Source organism: Onychostoma macrolepis, chromosome 09 (genome assembly GCF_012432095.1).
Source record: "Onychostoma macrolepis isolate SWU-2019 chromosome 09, ASM1243209v1, whole genome shotgun sequence".
Classification (NCBI taxonomy): domain Eukaryota; kingdom Metazoa; phylum Chordata; class Actinopteri; order Cypriniformes; family Cyprinidae; genus Onychostoma; species Onychostoma macrolepis.
This window is the reverse complement of record NC_081163.1, coordinates 19,151,788-19,169,419: the sequence shown is the minus strand read 5'-3', so window position 1 is coordinate 19,169,419 and position 17,632 is coordinate 19,151,788. Positions and strand designations below refer to the sequence as shown.

At 35.9% G+C, this 17,632-nt stretch overlaps 1 long non-coding RNA gene across 4 annotated transcripts in view; it reads right to left on the bottom strand.

Moving 5' to 3' along the window:
- LOC131547484 (uncharacterized) overlaps positions 1-17,632 on the bottom strand; it is a 100,206-nt gene that overhangs the window by 61,923 nt on the left and 20,651 nt on the right. For 2 of the 4 annotated variants that reach the window (XR_009272950.1, XR_009272952.1), the window contains 3 exons: positions 10,080-10,232; positions 1,435-1,539; positions 89-694 (listed from right to left, as the gene is read on the bottom strand). This is a non-coding gene — a long non-coding RNA (uncharacterized LOC131547484). Of the gene's footprint in view, positions 1-88; positions 695-1,434; positions 1,540-2,006; positions 2,963-10,079; positions 10,233-17,632 lie in introns of those variants that run through there. The other 2 variants (XR_009272951.1, XR_009272953.1) reach the window with 2 other exon arrangements.

Below are 17,632 nucleotides of genomic sequence, written 5' to 3'. Positions count from 1 at the left end.
TTTTTGCTTTCAGCTATGCTAAATTTGATCTTAAATTTAGAAAAAAATGCAAACTTAAAAATAATAATAATTTAATGGTTTATTACTGGAAGACATTTATACACAGGTTTCGCACAGACAAACATGTTGGCATGGTTAGCATTGTGGAATATAGAGATTTTGGCAAAAGTGTTCAGTGTGGGCAAGCCTGATGACAATGAGGGGTGGAACATATTTATCTAAGGGACACAATGAAGGACAAACAGAAAGGAATTGTGCACTGCTGGAAAGAAGCTGGAAGCATTTGTCAGTATAAATGACAAAATTAAAGTGGGCAGTTTCTCATATCACCATGAGAAGCCATGACCTTATAAGTGATGGTTTGAAAAACAAGCCGGGAAGAGGCTGTCAACAGCAATACCTACACATTTACAGAACATCTGATTTTGGCATTCACATGGAAGAACAAGAAATCAAGTAATTTAAGACGAATCAGCTCACTCAGTTTGTTTTCAGTGGTCCTTTATTTTCCCATGATCCTCTGCTTTGCGGTTTTGAGAGGCAGATGGGATAGTGTTTCCAGGAAATGAGAAGGTGCAGTAGAGAGGTGCATGATGGGGGATTTCTCAAGCTTACAGTCGTGCACTGCCATGATGACTTTAACATCTGTGAGTGTGTTTAACGTGTTTAAATCCCTCAGTGAAAACCGGTTGACCTAAAAAATGTCAAAAGGTCTAGATTAACATACAGAAATCTACAGACAGGCCTGTACTTACAAAATCAATCTCATGTACATTTCATACATGTGTTGAGCAAGTGTACGTGTCTGAACGTGTGCATCTGTATATGTGTCGGCAGGTTGCTGTCAGTGTGGTTCTCCTCACGTAAATCAACTCCTGCCATGAATCAACAATGTGATTTTGTCTGACATGTAATCACTGTATTGTAATTAAAAATAAATTACACCCTATGATACAGCAATATGCTTCAAATAATATCTATTATCCACAGACCACAGAGGGGGAAAAAAACACAATTGCATACTAATTATGCTGCAATTATGAAATACAACAATGCCTCGGTAAGTTTGTCATAACGCTCCCCCACCCCGCCTCAGGTGGAGTCAGATAGTTATTAGTTCAAAACAGACCTTCATTAAAAAGCTCATTTTTCCAATTCATTTCCTGTTTATTGTGCGTAATTAGCACTTATTGTAAGATGGTGTAGTTATCGTTCTGATAGCATTTTAATGTTTACAAAGGAACTTCTTAATACCGTTGCATTATGTGTACAACATTTAGTGAACTGATTGAAGAGGAAGAAGAGGCATTTTGCAACCTCCATTACATTTAATACAAGGACAACCCTGCTGTTTACATTTATTATTAACATTTGGGCTGGGTAAAAATATACAATCTTCATTTGAATTATCTTGATATTGATTTTCTTCTTTACCTCAATGCCAGTGTTTCCCCACTCTCGAATCTTCAACCCCAAAACAAAGCAAGTCGTATTTTACTCGAGTTGGAGGTTCAGATAGAATGTGAGAAGATAGTCAGCCTGTGTGATGCAAAATAAATGGCAATAAAACACATCTTTCAGGCGGCACACAATAACATATAGAGCAGCCAGTAGTCAGATTCATAAACAACTGACTCTTATGATCCAGTTCTTTTTAGTCAAACATATACAGTGCAATCTGTGCAGTCTGATTCACAAACAAATGAGTCTTTTAACCTAGTAATTTTTAGTGAAGTATCAACATGTGGTTCAGTTCACAAACAATTGACTCTTTTGAACTGGTCCTTGTGATGAATGATTCAATGAATTTCAGTAAACAAATAGCAAATTAATTGCATATAGATAGCAATTCAGTAAATAAATAGCCATTGAATTTAATAGTTTTAGCCCTGTTGTTAATTTTAAATCTGTATAATTTTGTACACAATTAAACTGTTTCCTGTATAATTTGCAGCATTAAAGGGGTAGTTCAACCAAAAATGAACATTCCGTCATTAATTACTCACCCTCATGTCGTTCCAAACCCGCAAGACCTGTGTTCATCTTCGGAACACAAATTAAGATATTTTTGATGAATTCGGGGAGCTTTCTGACCCTGCATAGACAACAACGCAACTATCATATTCAAGGCCCAGAAAGGTACGAAGGACATTGTTAAAAATAGTCCATGTGACATTAGTGGTTTAATCTTGATTTTATGCAGCTACAGGAATACTTTTTGTGCACAAAGAAAACAAAAATATCAACTTTATTCAACAGTTATTCTCTTCTTTGTCAGTCTCCACCGCCATTCAGGAGACTATCACAATGCAATATGAATGAAAGTCTTATGGGCTTGGAACGACATGATGGTGAGTAATTGATGACAGAATTTTCATTTTTGGGTGAACTATCCCTTTTGAAATGGACACAAATACGACACAATAAATCAGAATGAAATCAAACTGAAATCCAAATCAAATGGTGAGCTTGTGGAATCAATTTAGGAATCATGAAAACCCACTTTTTTTTTTTTATTATTATTATTAAAAAAGTTTATACCTCTGCAGAAGATTTCCTAAACATTTTCTGTATGCCTGAAATCAAGGACCTTTCAACAGATTCGTCAACAAATTTCAAACACCAATTGTTCACAGGTATAAAAACCTGTGACCAGATAAACCAAGATATCACAGCATAAATTGTCTTGGTCAAAAGCTCATTGGTGATGAATTGCCCTTTGTGGGCTCCAAACCGACAGCTTTCATGTCTCCAGCCTAAATTGTTATCCACAATCCCTTACCACCCTCTATCACAACATGGCAGAACATTTGAGAGCGATTCATGCCGCTGTAAATGGAAGCTAAAAGAGTTGTCTTGGGAGTTTCTGTTTGTCAGATTTGACAAAACGCTCGTTGCAAGGTTAGGTATCTTGAGCACTTTCTGTTTAGTGCCCCCATTATGTCTCTCTCTCTCTCTCCACCTGTGAGAATAAAGGAAAACAGAGAGAGGGCAAAATACAGTATGAAAGTGAGTGTGTGGTGAACAACAAGAAACTAGCTGAACCACAACGACAATTTCTTTAAATATTGGCAAGCTGTTAAAGTCGTCTGTGCATCTGTGTGAATGAGGTTGGCTGGATGCTAAGTGACTATTAACATGTTTCTGGTTGACCCCTGCATACTTTGGGTTATATTTTCCACCTAAAATGATGAGCGTAGGGCTGCTGGAGCCAAAATGGCTGCTAGTTTGCGGCTAGTGGTTTGACTTGAAACCAGAAGAAACTGATAGGGGAAACATATGACTGTTGCAGATGTCACATCCTGTTTATTTTATTTAACATGCAGGGTTGTGCAATAATCAGAAATTATGAACTTGAACTGAACTGGCCAATTGAACTTCCCACAGGAAGTTGAATTGGAATGAGAGCTCTATCTATCTATCATAAAATAAATTCAGCGTAAGCCATCATTAAATTAAAATACACAATTTTGAATTATCTGAATTAACTTATAAAATGAAGTATAACATTTAGTTTATAATAGGTAATACAGTTTTGTAGTTTTTGAAGTTTTATAGTTTGTCTGTCTAGAATTTGTATTCATTTTAATTCTACTTCCTTTTATTCAAATTTGAATTGTAATTCTGCAACCTGTTTTTACCTCAATACAAATCCAATTAAAACAAGCATTTTATTTGGAATTTAAACCGCATTTCAGTGTAATTCTGCATGGTGCACAACCTTGTTTATATGACAAACCAAGAGAATTATATTTATGTGCACTTGAGGAAAAAAAATCATAGCCCATTATATACCATTACATTTTCTTTTGGAAATCTACCATGATTGTAACACACTCTTAGGTCCAAAATACCTCCAGCGGGACAAGAGTGATATAATGCAAATCAAAGTACAACAGTATTAACAACTGATACTATGGTGCCACCACAGTATTTTTATTCATTTTTTGTAAGTCTATAAAGACTTACTTGTGCGTACACTAACTCCTTCTTTAAATACAAAGCAGCTGAGCGAGTTTAGGCAACACATTCTAATTTTATCACGGATGATGCTCCTCTGACTGAGGTTTTGATTCCTGGAGACCACAAACCGCCCCAAGGAAACTATCCCTGTTATATATCACCCATTACTAAGGGCCTTCACAACTGTGCGCTCATTCATTTATGCTCTCCTCTCACTCTCTCTCTCTCTCTCTCTCTCTCTCTCTATCTGTTCCACCGCCGCAAGCATCCCTTTATCGACTGTGTAGGCACACTGCTGAGATAAAGCATTAAAAAATATCCCACGCTGCCTTGAGTCGTGCCGTTTCTGGCAATCTGCATGAGTTTGAATGACCAATGACAGCAACTGGAAAACTTCATATATCAAAGCCAACACTCCTAATCCTGACTCCTCATGAAGTCATCTCTTCCTGTAAATCGAAAAGAAAGGAAGACAACTTTGTGCTTATTGCATGAGTATGCGCAAGCATTGTGTGCATGACAGCCATGTAATGTTTGATCAGAGACACTCATAATGCTTTCAGTCCGCTGATTTGTGTCACTGCTCAAAAATCACAGAAGAGAAGTGCCAGTATCGTCATTTGTTTGGAGTCTCGAGTGCTCAAGTGTCGAAATTATTTATGAGTGCTGAGTTATGCGCAAACGCTGGAAAATTGGACAACACTTGGGGATTCATCTCTTAAAAATCGCAGACAACTAGCTGGATTTAATTAGCGCCGTTACGACCCAACAGTCCCTGTCTCCAGTCTCTCTGCGGATCAATTTCAAATGCTGCATTGTTTCATCCATATTTACTAAACGACTGAGAGACATTAAGGACGAGATTAGAGACAGCACAGGGAGAGAGTGAGGAGAAGGCCACAGTTTGATGTTGACAGAAAACTTTGTGATTCTTCAATCAGTAGAGAATTTCTGTAACTGAAAATGACTGGAATTTCCCTCCCTTACTCCCTAACCTTTCACAAGCATGATTAAGCTGTATACTGGGTCTCAATTTGAATGATTCTGTTACACACTAATCAGTCTGATATGCAGTAAGACACAGTCCGTACCAGTGAACAAATAAACTGTCATAAAACCACATCTAGATTCCACAGACTCCATTCATGTATACTACAAGCCTTTAAGCGTTAGCATCGTAGCTGAATACCTTTACTTAAAATGAATTTCATGGTAATAAAATGCATAACACAGAATGCAAATAAAAAATAAAAAAAAACTAATCTTGTAACTGTACATTTTTAAGATATATAAATGTCTGTATATATTTAGTCAATATAAAATAATATATAAATCATAATATAATTTATATTATAATGTATTATTATAATAAATATGTTAATATTAACACTTTATAATATAGCCAACATCAATACTATATTTGGCTCAGTGTTTGTACCATGTGCTACTGTGATTAATTTATGAAATTACAAATGTCCAAATTTCCCTATTCAGTTCATGATAATAATTGTATATACAATGTACCAATAATACATACATACATACATACACATTATTATTAGTATTATTAATAATAATAATTATATAATTATTATTATAAAAAATGCTAACATGAAAAAGTGGACAATTAAAATATACATAAACATCTAGAATAAATAAATTATTACAAACATCTAGAGTAATAGAATATATCATTCAAATGTTTATTATTATTGTTATTATATCAAATAATTACTATAAAAAGCATAAAGAGTGGACAAACAATATTATACATGTATGTAGTCCATAGCACAAGGGAAATATAATATTTGCATACTTCAAAAATCTACCAGGCTGCCTAAGCATAAAGATTTCAATGAAGTATAACCTGGAATGAAGAGAATTAAATGTGTCAGACAATTTAGGATTGACAGTTTGTGGACAGGGATGAAGCCATAATTTGGGACTATAGTATTTATGAAACTGTGTGAAATCTGCTCGTCTCTGTGTGTGGCACATATTTACTCTCTGCAGTAATCAGCAGTTAATTACTCCTATTATGTAGAAGTGTCAACCAGTCCCGCTGTCTCTGTTGGTATGGGGGAAAGACACATCATTATGGTCTGTCACAAAACCACAGACCTAATGTATGTCACATATTTCTGTCACACACTCGTTTCCTCTCTCTGCGTGAGACTGTGAGTCAGACAGTCCTGTCTGCGTGGTCAATTGTTTGACTAACTAACTAACAGGTTAGGAACGTTGTGGTTTGTTTTCTCAGAACTTTTCTCATGTTATCATTCTCTATCTATCTATCTATCTATCTATCTATCTATCTATCTATCTATCTATCTATCTATCTATCTATCTATCTATCTATCTATCTATCTATCCATCCATCCATCCATCTGCATTTAAAAAACAAAACAAAAAACAACATCACATGGTTTCAAAAGTCTTCTAAAATATGTATAAATGTATGTGTATGTACAGTGTGTGTTTGTGTGCATTATGTCTGTTTATATGACTACAGAACTATAGGATAAAAAAAAAAAAAAAGACACTTGGATGTGGGTATGAAGATGATGAAAACTCTCTGTCTGTACTGTGGGGTTTCTCTCTTGCTCTCATCTGATCTCCTCCACTGGTTCTCAATCAAAACTGACACCCAAGAGTGCTCCAAAATAAATCACCTCATCTCACCCACACTCCAGTAATCCTTCCACTAGTGTAGAACAGCGTGTGTAAGTGTGTGAGAGTGCTACTGTCTAAAAGAGGGGTTAACCATGAAAGCATGAGGTATGCTCATTCGTATTTTTGGACTGTCAGGCCTAATTAAATTGAAGTCAGTTGGGTTAAGGTCAGAACTGACATTTCATTACAAATCCCAAATAACTTAAACCAGCGTTTCCCAATCGGTTTTGTCCAATTTTATATTGCACGATCCAAAACAGTATCAAATGTATTAAATCAAACACTTACATACTACTAAAAAAATAATAAAAAAAAGTTTATTCATACTGTGTTACTGTTATTAATTATTGCTATTATTACTACATTTGATCTAAAATAAATAAATACACACATGCATATCAATGATTGAATATGCTCAGTTATTCATATTTGTTGAAAACCAAGCAAGAGTGCATGAAAGCTGTTTTTTAGTTGAGCGCTGCCTAGACAACTTGCTTGATACTTTTCTGAACTGAACTTTACTAGAGTAATATGCACACTTTTTACTCTGAGAGTGAGTGTATAAATACACTGGTATGTGGGCGAGTGTTTCTTCACACACAGGTGTGACAGAGATGACAATGAATGGCATTAACATCCTCTTCTGACAGTTATCTGGTACCCTCCAGAAATAACCTTACACAGTGTAACTAGCACAGATCACAGTGTGCTTTAGTGCAGTTCAAGGGTTTTGACTGTGTATGAGTTTGTATGTTCCTCGTGATAAGATGAGCAGAAGATTTGGGGACATTACATGCACGCACATACAAACTCGATCATACGCAGAACAACACAAGAGCTTCAGAAATAATCAGAATAGCATAAAAATATACAGAGGTCGGTCAATTATTTTGTATTTTAAGAACTACAGTCTTTATGATTATGACTGTACACACATGGCAAGACTTTATCAGCAAAGGACACCCAAAGTGAATTATAGGAACAGTCAAACAGTAAGAAGAACTGTGCCCAAACAGCACAGAACTACTGAAGCAAAAGTGACTGCAAACTTCAATATTCACCTTGAAGACCCTGTTTGAACAGAGAACTTCTCAAAACCAACATCCATGAAAGAGCAGCAATTGCTTTCCTCACAGACACCATTGCTAAATGAAAAAAAAGAAAATAAAAAAAAAAGATGGTGTTAAAGTGTACGATCATAAAAACTGGAGCACCAAGATGAACTTCAACATCTGCCCATGGCTATTTCAGTCACCTGACTTGAATATTATTAAACTACTTTAGACAAGTTTGGAGAGAAGAGTGAGAAGCAGATTATTTCCTCCAACATCTTTAAAGCAACTGACAGATGCTTTGATAGACAACATTCAACTGGAGACTATTTAAAAGTTGTATCTATCTATTCTAAGAAGGTTGGAAGCTGTATTAAAGGCAAATGGTAGTAAAACACTTTAATAAAGTGCATTATTATTATATGCATAATTAATACAAACACATGTTTCCTTAAATATAAAAAGAAAATAAAACAATCTAATTCTGTCTTGTGAAGGTAGTGGTGCACTCCACCTTTTTTTTTTTTTTTTTTTTTACAATTTATTCTATGGCTGAAAGTATTAAAGCAGCCAATAAAATCAAAATAAACATTATGCCTTGTGCTTCATCCATTAGCTCAGATCTAATCTAGATCGAATAGGAGCCTCAAAGCAACCTCGTATCGCTAAATGTTATTGTTATTCCAATGATGAGATGGTGTACTTAGCGCATCTGTTGTAAATCACTCATTATACCACAACAACACCATCCTCTCTCCATCTCCTGAAAGCTTTTATCATGAATGCACAATAATGTGTCTCTCATTCGATCACAATATATCTGTGACTAACACATGAGAAGCACATGCATCTCTGTAGACATGAGTAAACATCTATCGAATCAATAAATGCTCTAGCTGGTCACCAAGATTTTAAAGCAGCCCTCCACTTACCACTTCTAAGGTGGCTGCTTACAGAAGATTGGAGGCGTGAGCTGCAGATAGCTATCCTGACAAAACAGAAAATTGCTTACATCCTTCTTTAACTCACACAAGCTGTGCACCGAAACCTGTCGCCTCTGATCTTTTCATTTTTGCCTGTCTGAATACACACCTCAGGCCCAGGAAAGCTAGTATACTATCAAAGGAAAAGACTTTTAGTTATCTTAAGGAAACATCAGACCCAGATTGAAATCTAATAAGACATGGATTGAGGTAAACTGGATACACAGACAGATTCACGAAGAGATATATAATCTCTATTTAACCTGTACAACTAAATTTCACATTTCGGAGGTTTACTTAAAGGGATAGTTTATGCAAAAATAACAAATTTGTAATCATTTTCTCACCATTGTATCATTCAAAACTTGTACAACTTACTTTCTCCTATAGAACAAAAAATAGGATATATGTAAAGTTTTTTTTGTTTCTTTTTTTTTTTTCCTTTTTCAAAACAACACTAGACCCCACTGACTTTCACTGTATTGGGGGAATAAAACAGAAATATTTTTCAAACATATTTTGCAAGTTATATATTTTAGGAATGACATGAGGGTGAATAAATGAATAATTTGGGGGTGAACCATCTCTTTAATGAGCTCCCAGTAATTTTTGTAATTCATTTTTTTACAGCTACAACTTTTTATGAAGAAAAATTCCTGAGTACACCTTATCATAAAACATCTGATGATGATCTACTAAAAGGCCCTGTAAAAGTCAGTAACCAAGCTGGAGAATTTAGAAGTAAATGCTGGAAGTAAAAAAATAAAAAAATTACAAGGATAAGCTTTATTCCTGTTATTTTTAATCTCATATTAAATAAAGATATCCAATCAGATCTTAAGAAGGTTTAAAAAAAAAAAATCTCCTGCTAGGTAAGCTGTTGATTAACCATAATAGTAATGGGCTAATCTTTATCCACTGTGATCGTTACGCAGAGACCTGAATCCAACCCATTTAATTGCAGGTTTAAACCGCTTTAAGTGTTTACAAAAAGAAAGCCACTTAATCTCCGTCAGTGAGTGAAGAATCAAGTGTCAATTATTACCGAATAAAACAAATTTATCGTAGGCCTTCGTGGTTCCACATAATTTAGGGCACCAGGTGCGAGATGGAGCGAATTCAATAGAAATGGTTCTGTGTGTCTCTCTATTGCTCTTTGAATGTGCCTGTCAAATTACCTGCATTAATTGTTCGCATTGTCAATCAGTAATTCCTGAAACGGGAAAAAATCTGCTTTGATCTGCTCTAAACTGATAAGCGCCCCAAAATCGAGCAAGTTCTCTTTGAACTTCCCTAATTTAATTAAGCACATCCAGCCATCATCACCATCATCATCCTCATCGTCTATAGACAGAAATAAATGAATTAATATTAATTAATCAAGCCTGGCTGACTCACACACACACACCTGTCTATCATCTGGTGTGGCAGCGGGATCTGTCTTGACTTGCCAACGGGTGGTCAGGTGACCTTTTCACATACAGGTGAAGCCGCTTCATTTTGGATGGAGTCAGGGGTATGTCTTCCAGCAAACACCGGGATTCCTGGATAGATAGAGTTTCTGAGAAAAAGGTAGGAGTGGGGTTACTAGCATCTCAGACCTCTCTTGAACTTCTTTATCTTTATTGGCTGTCTATGATGAGTAATAAACAGACTCATGTTTAATTCAGAGCAAAGATTTTTTGGCAAATCCCGTGTGGGATCCAGCATTGAGCAAAACCACATGGAGACAGGAGGAATGACACACAGTGTTTGGAAATGACAGGAGGGTTCTGGAATGTTGGAATGGTTCTTATCTCATGCACATTTTGCTGGAGAAATCTGGGTTAAGCCAGGTGTCTTAAAAAGAACTCTTACAAAGAACTCCATCTTTCTGTTTGTCCCTCTCACTCACACTGCAGGGGTTTAGATTAGTGCATATTGGCTTCAAGGTGAAGTGTGCAATCAATTGGACATTAAACTATGCTTTCTTTTCCAGTTAAAGGTATAGTTCACTCCCTAAAAGTAACATGTTTTGTTGTTGTTGTTTCTTTACAATTAAAGCCAGTGAGGACCAGTGTTTTTTTTTTTTTTTAGACTCCACTGACTTTTACTGTATGGACAAAAGAAAGGAAGTAATACAGGTTTTGAAATACATTTTCAGTTTTAGCTTGTCTATGGAAGGAGGTTTTTGTGATTTAGAATGGAAATCATGCCACATGGTTTTCTGTCTCGCCGTCTCACCTGAGGTGCCATCAAAGACAAAAGATTAGGATAATTATTTTTCACATTGTCTCTCTTAAAGCTTATTGCTTATGCCACCTTTAACATTGCAGTAAATCCCTATTATGCTGTGATTACTCCAATTGAAAAGAACTGGCTACTGCAATAAGCAAACCGGCATGCCTTTCTTTCTTCTGTAAAACATAAAAGTAGTCAAATGTTGTTTTTGGACACCATTGCCTTTTGTTGTACAGTGTGTACAAAAATCATTGAAAAAAATCTTTAAAATATTGTTTTGTGCGTCACTGTGACATGTCATGTCATGTTCAGAACAAAATGACTATTTACAACAATCTACTGACATTACTTGACTTTACAATGATTATACACAACTTAACATTGACAATTCACACAACTACGACAATCTACAAGACCAAACACTGAGACAAGGAAACACACGGCTTAAGAACACTGGGGAGACTAGATAATTAACGACACAGGGCTGGGGACTAATTAACTAATGAGCATGACAAACAAGGACAGGAACAGGAACTCCAAATAAGGACACGAAAGGAGGGGAAACACAAGATGCTGAGACGAAGTCTGACAGTCACAAGTTAATTTTGTCACCTTATAGGAAAACACTACACTGTTAGACATTTCAAAGGGTTTTTACAGTTACTGTTAAAACCTTTGTAAAAACTGTTAGTTACTGTAATTAAGATATACAGTAGCAAACAGTATGTGATTTATCAGTATACTACTGTAATTCATTCATTTTAATATAGATTTCATTAGATTTTATCATTTTTATATAGACCTTTTTCTGAACTTTTCAGTCTCCCCTGATTAGAACGGTGCTTTACATTTCCGGTTTCTAGTCACATTTACATATTTTCAGAGCCGATAATATAATGAGAAACTGAAAGTCATTTTAAAAAATCATGTGGCGCCATTGTTTCATTACTTTACAGTGTTGCAATGACCGTCTTTTTGCAGTAAAGGACCAGTCATAGTTCAATGAGTGGGAAGATGACATGAAGCGACGCGAGGCTAGCTGCATTGAAAACAGATGAGTGCACATACAGCTCCCGATCGGGGTGAAGTTCATGGGATTTTGTACACCGAATGATAAGAGCAAACATTATTTTAACATATATTATTATTTCACACTCAGTATTTTAACTTAAGCACTGCAAGCCATATATACAGTGCCTGACAAGACGGATTTTCTGATACGCAAAACAAGTACTTTAAAGGAATTCCTTAGATTACTGCCGTTACTGTGGCTGCCAACAACAGCACAGCATCCCTCCGCACGTTTTTATATGTAGTTAAATATGAAAAAGTTTCAATTCAGTCTATCTTTTTTTTTACCCTGTTTTAATGGATTTCTATGGAGACCGGAACACGAGAGCACCCAAACGGAAGTTAGAATCCATCAAGGCGCCGCTCATCGGTTATTCAGGAAAAAGGTCTATAGAATTCATTTTATTTTTACTCTACATAGGTACTACTGCCATTCAATTAAAACAGACACAATAATTACAAAATATCAAATTCTTTATTTAAAACATTGCATGTATAACACTTAAAAATACAGACTTCCAATGCTGGAACAGTGCATCTTCACCATTTCTCCTGTCTTAGGACGTTTTGCAGTGCATTATGTTGTGTCCTCTGGATTCATCCTCACAAAGAATCTTTAGGCAACAGAAACATAATGGAGAAAAAAAGACAAGCAGCCAAAGAATACATAGCCGTCTGCAAAACCCAGGTGCTGCTCCAAAACGTGGCCACCATCTTTGCTCACCATCCACTTTAACAGAAATGTCTTCTCTGAAAAACAAGTAGAAGAAATAGCACACTTTAAAAAGGCAAACTCCATATAGAATACACAAATCTCTCAAAACCATAGTTGTTCTCTTACCATGTATTATCAGTCTCAGGGTGGCTGGCCTGCTCATGTCTTTCTTGATGCTTCATTGCAATTGCCTTTAAAACACAAATACAAAAAAATGCAGTAAATCTTAAATTCCATTAAAAATTATAATAAACTAATTCTAAAACTAGAAAGGCAGCTAGCCATAAAACTTGTTTAACTTAGCTAACATACCATTTTATTTTCTCAGGCTACTGGCCAACATTAACTACTAACACCTGAACTAAATTTCACATTAGTTAACCTAATGTTAATATAAGATAAGCGCTGCTCGTTAAAAACAATTTTAATTCGGTAACTTAATTCAATAAGCTGACAAAAGTAGTTTGAAACGACAGCACAGTTTACCGTAGTAAAGTTTGTTACCGTCATGTTACTATGGGTTAAACTGGTGTGCAAAAATCTGACACAAACGTACATATATTTGTACCTTGCTTGCTGGTCTTATTCTCTCGTAAGGTGCATCGACACACAGCGCAAATGTTCTCCGGAGCTCTCCCACTCTCGCGGGTTTTTCCCGGGGATAAACCCGCGGCGCTGCCCCGCTGGATCCGTGTCTTCCTTGTACGCGAGTGGAGCGGCGCGACTCGATAAAAAAGCAATATAGAACCCATTATATATACTATCTACAGTGGATGCGGACAGTAATGTGATGCTCCGGTATATTTCTGATGTACAGATCTACTCCAAGAGCTCGCGCTGTTTCTGACACGAAGTACAAACGGATTTTCCAATCATTAGAAGCGATGTAACACGTCCAGTGTAGTCAGTCCCAAGCTGTTGCGGCATTGTAGACATGGTGTAGGGCAAATTGTGGCAATCCAAATGTAAGAAATGAGAAAAATAAAACAACCTCAGTATAATGGAGCCAAAGAGACCATTACAGTAGTATACAGCAATTTAAAAAAAAATACAGTAAGTCTCTGTATGTGGGGTCTGACGTCACAGAAAATTCCCATGATGCAAAGGGTTTTACAGTTGTTTACTGTAAAGGGAATTTGCAGTATTACACTGGGTGATATACAGTAAATAACAGTGTAGCATGACTTTCTAAAAGCCGATTCTGTTGCATCTTGTGGAAACATGCAAGTTTCATTACTGTAACTCCAAAAAATAAAAGCTCGTCGTGAGGTATGGCACAATGCCCACATTCTTTACTCATTCCTCAGGTGACAGATTTATCACTGACGCATGTTGTCAAACAAATCCCTAAAAATATATATTTTAGTGAGGAGTTGAGTAACCCCACCAGCTATAATCCCAACAATGAATCACATGAATCTGTTTAAGACCACAGTTCTCAACCTACCATTCACAAACACCCCCATAAAATAAGAATGAAAAGAGCCACAGTGGACATCTACAGCATTCAGCAGATAGGTGCAAAATAAATCAGAAAAGTCAAGTAAAAGAAGATTGTGCCAATATTTACACACCTTCTCTCCTCGTTCAGTTTCATCGTATATAAGAACACCACACTGGGCACTGCTGCTACTTTCGTGAACAGAACTAAAGTAGATTTTTAAAGTAGATCTGGATAGGTTTCTCACACAAAGCTATGATATGACTTCAAATTACTTGGAATATAGTTGTATGAAGTCATACAGACCAGTTTTATGAAATTCTTATGGCAGCTTACTATAATGTAGAGCATTGACAGCCTTTCATTCACATTCAGTATATTAAAAAGAATGATCATTTTGAATTTCTTCAAAAATCCACCTGTTGTGCACAGAAATGTATAATAATCATTGACCAGTACATCTGCAGATATTTGCCATTTTTAATTATCAGAATCGGTTGATATGTTTTTCCACTTGGGAAATAAATTTTGGAAACAGGACTTTTATTTTGACAGTGCAGATGCACAGAAGCTCCCATTTTCCACCTTCATTAGTTTGTCTTTTAAATAAATTATTAGACAGAACTGTTGAACAAAGCAAGCACACGTTATATTAAAACAGAAAAGCTTTATAGTGTTTGCCTTTATATTATTAAAAGTTCATATTAGTATTATAAATGCAAACACTATAAAGCTTTCTCATATAGTGCTGCCACTGAGCAAATATACATTTAAGTCAAAGAATATCTAGTAAATATTTAATTTCACAAACCTTCCAAATTTTAATGAATTCAGCTAAGATCCTCTGGAGTGTGCATTTGTATCCTGTCAGTGCAAAACTGGATGAAAACACAGTTTAAATCCTTAAATTTCAAAATAGGCTGTGCTACAGTACATCTAGGCTGCTATGTCTTCTTTATATCATATTCACTGAATATGTAAAATTAGCATTACATTTGCAAATAAGAAAAAGATGAATCAATGTGTTTTATAAAGTACAGTTTTCCTGCAAAGAAACAATTTAAATACTTGGAGTATTTGATTAAGCTAATGGCTAACTCATGACATTAGCTCTTTAACCCAATATTTTACTGTACTCTACATTACACAGATTTTGTTCTTTTAATACTTTCCTCCTCAAAAAAGGCCCAAGTCCGTCCAACTTTCATTTTAGTGGCTTAAGTGAGGGCTGGGATTTAAACAGCATGAGTTCACGGTGAGGCGGACATGTCGTAAATCTGTCAACGCGCCACCACACAGTAGAGCTGTCCGCCCTGATTTACACCCTGTTGGAAATGATGGACAGGCATTCGGTTAGACAGCCCAGTCTGGGGTACTTTTAGAGAGGCGAAATGGAGAGAGCAAAAGTGGTCCTCACAGTCCACCCGAGTGGAAACGTGTGGGAGAAGGTGCACGGGGTGAGGCGGAGAAAATAATAAACATTCTCTGCCGTCAACAGGATGCTGGATTGGAACCAGTGCTTGTTGGGTTTTATGGAACACAAAGATACATTCAGTACGGTTGTGGGCTTTTCTTTGATAGCACCAGTTTGGACCTGCCTTTGGGAACAGCGACGAGAAAGGATGTCTGAGAGGAGAAACTTCAGGGTGTGGACGAGATCAGAGGATATGACTAGTCAGGGTTTGCGTAGTTTCTGGCTGTTATGAGCACTACATCGGTGGATCTAGAGGGTGGAAGGCAAGCGATACACACAGGAACTAAGAAACAAGAAAGAAACACTTTCATACGGGGTGGAATTACTGAATCTGAGACAAGGTTGATATCATGTTGCAAATAAATAAATCAAATCGATCATAAAAGGTGAAAATTGGTGAAAACTGACAGACTAATTTCAACGTAAACCACCTCCCTGCGTAAATCAGATTAAATGTCTTACAGTCATTTCAGGACACAGCCTCCAAAGTCGGGCATTACATAATATTATCTACTATTGTCATGTTGTTGTTGTTTTAGTTTTTTTTAATCAAAACGTGTTTTGAAAAAAAGTCAAATAAATAAGTATTCTACTGTAATATCACGGAATGTGCCTTGCAATAAATGAACAAATAAATAAAGAAATATAACAAACATAATAAAATACTACAGTATTATTACTATTATTATGATTATGTAAGCATGTCTTGTAAATAAATAAATAAACAAATAAAAAGAAAATCCACTATAATAATAATAATAATAATAATAATAATAATAATAATCTCAATATTGTTATTAATATATTTTTCAATTTAAATGTGCCTTGTAATAAATAAATAACCAAACTAACTAACTTTTAAAGTGCTGTCAAAACAAACATTCTTTTTGCCAGAATAATGACACTATACTAACAATACAAATGGACCTCAAGGAAAATAATGATAATTAAAAACAAAAAGGATGACTCTTTAAAAAGAAAGAAAAAGAAAAAAAGCTAGAATAAAACTTAAACTCCTTATGACTTTTTCCTTATGATTAAACAAACAAAAACTCACTTAATTTTGACACCATCTTCAAGAAATCCATTAAGAGCCGATATGTAAACAAGCTGGTAAAATGAAAGGAGAAAATACAATTATCATTACAAAACCCATTTACTGATAGACAATTGTAGTATTCTTGACAGAACAAGAAAAAAAAAAAAAAAAGATATAAGGATTCCCAGAACAAATGAGAATAAGTGTGTGTGTGTGTCATGTTTTTCTATCCAGGTGGGGACTTAAACCTGAATACACACTGACACATGGGGAAACGTGTCACTGTGGGGACCTAAATTGTGGTCCCACCATGGGGAAACAAGCTAATAAATCATACATAATGAGTTTTTTTTTTTTTTTTTTGAGATTGTAAAAATGCAGAGTTTTCTGTGAGGGGTAGGTTTAGGTGTAGGGTGATAGAATATACGGTTTGTACATTATAAAACCATTTGCCTATGGAAAGTCCCACAAGGATAGTAAACCAGACGTGTGTGTGTGTGTGTGTGTGTGTGTGTGTGTGTGTGTGCGTGTGTGTTTGTGTGCACGCAAAAGAGAGAGACTAGCTAGTAGGGTCATTCTCACAGCCCCTCTGGTGACATTACAGTGTATTCAGCAGCCTGAGATTTTCAGGGTGGATATGGATTAGAGTATGAATATGAAAGAGTAATTATGCATCAGATTGGCTTGAGGCCAGCCTGAGAGATGAGTTGGGTGGCAGTACCACTCAGCACTAATGAAAATGATGCTGCTTTACACAGTGTAATCTTAGGACTCTACTGAGGCCTTTTAGTGTATGATTTAGGTTCTGCTTTAGATGTAATAGTGTGTCAATGTTTTATCTGAGCTGAAGGTCACTGTTCTGGATCCTGGTCATTTCATTTGCCATACATAATCATATATGTTTGCATGGGTAGCCGCAAGCACACACAAATTGTTGTGATTCATCTAGTATCAATTAATGCATTTTGGATATAAAAGGGACCACAATTAATGTGCTGCCA